Raw genomic sequence first — 5,169 nt, 5'->3', positions numbered from 1 at the left:
TACACATCTCTCCAGGGACAATACATAGCACTAGCTGCAGAGAGCACAGAGCACAGCAGTGTGAGGTCTGATTACACATCTCTTCAGGGACAGTACATTACACTGGCGGCAGAGACCACAGAGCACAGCAGTGTGATGTCTAATTACACATCTCTCCAGGGACAATACATAACACTGACTGCATAGAGCACAGAGCACAGCAGTGTGAGGTATGATTACACATCTCTCCAGGGACAATACATAGCACTAGCTGCAGAGAGCACAGAGCACAGCAGTGTGAGGTATGATTACACATCTCTCCAGGGACAATACGTAACACTGGCTGCAGAGAGCACAGAGCACAGCAGTGTGAGGTCTGATTACACATCTCTCCAGGGACAGTACATAACACTGGCTGCATAGAGCACAGAGCACAGCAGTGTGAGGTCTGATTGCACATCTCTCCAGGGACAATACATAACACTGGCTGCAGAGAGCACAGAGCACAGCAGTGTGAGGTATGATTACCCATCTCTCCAGGGACAATACATAACACTGGCTGCAGAGAGCACAGAGAACAGCAGTGTGAGGTCTGATTACACATCTCTCCAGGGACACTACATAACACTGGCTGCAGAGAGCACAGAGCACAGCAGTGTGAGGTATGATTACACATCTCTCCAGGGACAGTACATAACACTGGCTGCAGAGAGCACAGAGAACAGCAGTGTGAGGTATGATTACACATCTCTCCAGGGACAATACATAACACTGGCTGCAGAGAGCACAGAGCACAGCAGTGTGAGGTATGATTACACATCTCTCCAGGGACAATACATAACACTGGCTGCAGAGAGCACAGAACACAGCAGTGTGAGCTCTGATTACACATCTCTCCAGGGACAATACATAACACTGGCTGCAGAGAGCACAGAGCACAGCAGTGTGAGGTCTGATTACACATCTCTCCAGGGACAATACATAACACTGGCTGCAGAGAGCACAGAGCACAGCAGTGTGAGGTCTGATTACACATCTCTCCAGGGACAGTACATAACACTGGCTGCAGAGAGCACAGAACACAGCAGTGTGAGGTCTGATTACACATCTCTCCAGGGACAATACATAACACTGGCTGCAGAGAGCACAGAGCACAGCAGTGTGAGGTCTGATTACACATCTCTCCTGGGACAATACATAATACTGGCTGCAGAGAGCACAGAGCACAGCAGTGTGAGGTATGATTACACATCTCTCCAGGGACAATGCATAACACTGGCTGCAGAGAGCACAGAGCACAGCAGTGTGAGGTCTGATTACACATCTCTCCAGGGACAACACATAACACTGGCTGCAGAGAGCACAGCAGTGTGAGGTCTGATTACACATCTCTCCAGGGATAATACATAACACTGGCTGCATAGAGCACAGAGCACAGCAGTGTGAGGTCTGATTACACAGCTCTCCAGGGACAGTACATAACACTGGCTGCAGAGAGCACAGAGCCCAGCAGTGTGAGGTCTGATTACACATCTCTCCAGGGATAATACATAACTCTAGCTGCAGAGAGCACAGAGCACAGCAGTGTGAGGTCTGATTTCACATCTCTCCAGGGACAGTACATAACACTGGCTGCAGAGAGCACAGAGCACAGCAGTGTGAGGTCTGATTACACATCTCTCCAGGGACAGTACATAACACTGACTGCAGAGAGCACAGAGCACAGCAGTGTGAGGTCTGATTACACATCTCTCCAGGGACAATACATAACACTGGCTGCAGAGAGCACAGAGCACAGCAGTGTGAGGTCTGATTTTACATCTCTCCAGGGACAATACATAACACTGGCTGCAAAGAGCACAGAGCACAGCAGTGTGAGGTCTGATTACACATCTCTCCAGGGACAGTACATAACACTGGGGGCAGAGAGCACAGAGCCCAGCAGTGTGAGGTCTGATTACACATCTCTCCAGGGACAGTACATTACATTGGCTGCAGAGAGCACAGAGCACAGCAGTGTGAGATATGATTGCACATCTCTCCAGGGACAGTACATAACACTGGCTGCAGAGAGCACAGAGCACAGCAGTGTGAGGTCTGATTACACATCTCTCCAGGAACAATACATAACACTGGCTGCAGAGAGCACAGAGCACAGCAGTGTGAGGTCTGATTACACATCTCTCCAGGGACAATACATAACACTGGCTGCATAGAGCACAGAGCACAGCAGTGTGAGGTCTGATTACACATCTCTCCAGGTACAGTACATTACATTGGCTGCAGAGAGCACAGAGCACAGCAGTGTGAGGTCTGATTACACATCTCTCCAGGGACAATACATAGCACTGGCTGCAGAGAGCACAGAGCACAGCAGTGTGAGGTCTGATTACACATCTCTCCAGGGACACTACATAACACTGGCTGCAGAGAGCACAGAGCACAGCAGTGTGAGGTCTGATTACACATCTCTCCAGGGACAGTACATAACACTGGCTGCAGAGAGCACAGAGCACAGCAGTGTGAGGTCTGATTACACATCTCTCCAGGGACAGTACATAACACTGGCTGCAGAGAGCACAGAGCACAGCAGTGTGAGGTATGATTACACATCTCTCCAGGGATAATACATAACACTGGCTGCAGAGAGCACAGAGCACAGCAGTGTGAGGTCTGATTACACATCTCTCCAGGTACAGTACATTACATTGGCTGCAGAGAGCACAGAGCACAGCAGTGTGAGGTATGACATCTCCCCAGTGGTTGTAGCTCCATACATGACTGGTAGCAGTGCGCCCCCTCACCAGTGAGCATTATGACCCCACACGCTGTGATGATTGTATCTTGGGGGTCCATAGAGACATATGGGGGGTACAGGGTCATGAGCGGTGTCTGCTGTTTATGAGCATTGTGGGACACAGGGGGCACTGAGAGGGTTAAGGACAGTACAGATTAGGCCTCAGACGAATTACAGGCTGATCCAAATCCCTGCAGGATAACCCAGCACCGAGGAGATCACAGAATTGGATTAAAGCAGCAGAGACTCCAACACAGAATGGAAAGACGGATTTATAGGGATCAGCCCCAGACAGAGGTGGCTTCATCCCCTGCTGCCCTACCCCCAGGGAAAGCCCTGTCACCCCTGTATAATATCACTGCTACCTGTCCCCTCCTCCTGTATAAAATCACCGCTACCTGTCCCCTCCTCCTGTATAATATCACTGCTACCTGTCCCCTCCTCCTGTATAATATCACTGCTACCTGTCTCCTCCTCCTGTATAATATCACCGCTACCTGTCCCCTCCTCCTGTATAATATCACTGCTACCTGTCCCCTCCTCCTTTATAATATCACCGCTACCTGTCCCCTCCTCCTGTATAATATCACCGCTACCTGTCCCCTCCTCCTGTATAATATCACCGCTACCTGTCCCCTCCTCCTTTATAATATCACCGCTACCTGTCTCCTCCTCCTGTGTAATATCACTGCTACCTGTCTCCTCCTCCTGTATAATATCACTGATACCTGTCTCCTCCTCCTGTATAATATCACTGTTACCTGTCCCCTCCTCCTGTATAATATCACTGCTACCTGTCCCCTCCCCCTGTATAATATCACCGCTACCTATCCCCTCCTCCTGTATAATATCACCGCTACCTGTCCCCTCCTCCTGTATAATATCACCGCTACCTGTCCCCTCCTCCTGTATAATATCACCGCTACCTGTCTCCTCCTGTATAATATCACTGCTACCTGTCCCCTCCTCCTGTATAATATCAATGATACCTGTCTCCTCCTCCTGTGTAATATCACCGCTACCTGTCTCCTCCTGTATAATATCACTGCTACCTGTCCCCTCCTCCTGTATAATATCACCGCTACCTGTCCCCTCCTCCTGTATAATATCACTGCTGTCTGCCCCCTCCTCCTGTATAATATCACCGCTACCTGTCCCCTCCTCCTGTATAATATCACCGCTACCTGTCCCCTCCTCCTGCATAATATCACCGCTACCTGTCCCCTCCTCCTGTATAATATCACCGCTACCTGGCCCCTCCTCCTGTATAATATCACCGCTACATGTCCCCTCCTCCTGTATAATATCACCGCTACCTGTCCCCTCCTCATGTATAATATCACCGCTACCTGTCCCCTCCTCCTGTATAATATCACCGCTACCTGTCCCCTCCTCCTGTATAATATCACCGCTACCTGTCCCCTCCTCCTGTATAATATCACCTCTACCTGTCTCCTCCTCCTGTATAATATCACTGCTGTCTGCCCCCTCCTCCTGTATAATATCAATGATACCTGTCTCCTCCTCCTGTGTAATATCACCGCTACCTGTCTCCTCCTGTATAATATCACTGCTACCTGTCCCCTCCTCCTGTATAATATCACCGCTACCTGTCCCCTCCTCCTGTATAATATCACTGCTGTCTGCCCCCTCCTCCTGTATAATATCACCGCTACCTGTCCCCTCCTCCTGTGTAATATCACTGCTACCTGTCCCCTCCTCCTGTATAATATCACTGCTACCTGTCCCCTCCTCCTGTATAATATCACTGCTGTCTGCCCCCTCCTCCTGTATAATATCACTGATACCTGTCTCCTCCTCATGTATAATATCACTGATACCTGTCTCCTCCTCCTGTATAATATCACTGCTACCTGTCCCCTCCTCCTGTATAATATCACTGCTACCTGTCCCCTCCTCATGTATAATATCACTGATACCTGTCTCCTCCTGTATAATATCACTGCTGTCTGCCCCCTCCTCCTGTATAATATCACCGCTACCTGTCCCCTCCTCCTGTATAATATCACTGCTACCTGTCCCCTCCTCCTTTATAATATCACCGCTACCTGTCTCCTCCTCATGTATAATATCACTGATACCTGTCTCCTCCTCATGTATAATATCACTGATACCTGTCTCCTCCTCCTGTATAATATCACTGCTACCTGTCCCCTCCTCCTGTATAATATCACTGCTACCTGTCCCCTCCTCATGTATAATATCACTGATACCTGTCTCCTCCTGTATAATATCACTGCTGTCTGCCCCCTCCTCCTGTATAATATCACTGATACCTGTCTCCTCCTCCTGTATAATATCACTGATAGCTGTCCCCTCCTCCTGTATAATATCACTGCTGCCTGTCCCCTCCTGTGAAGCTTCTCCCTCCG

This window comes from Engystomops pustulosus, chromosome 9, assembly GCF_040894005.1.
Source record: "Engystomops pustulosus chromosome 9, aEngPut4.maternal, whole genome shotgun sequence".
Classification (NCBI taxonomy): Eukaryota; Metazoa; Chordata; class Amphibia; order Anura; family Leptodactylidae; genus Engystomops; species Engystomops pustulosus.
Note: the sequence above shows the minus strand (reverse complement) of the source record.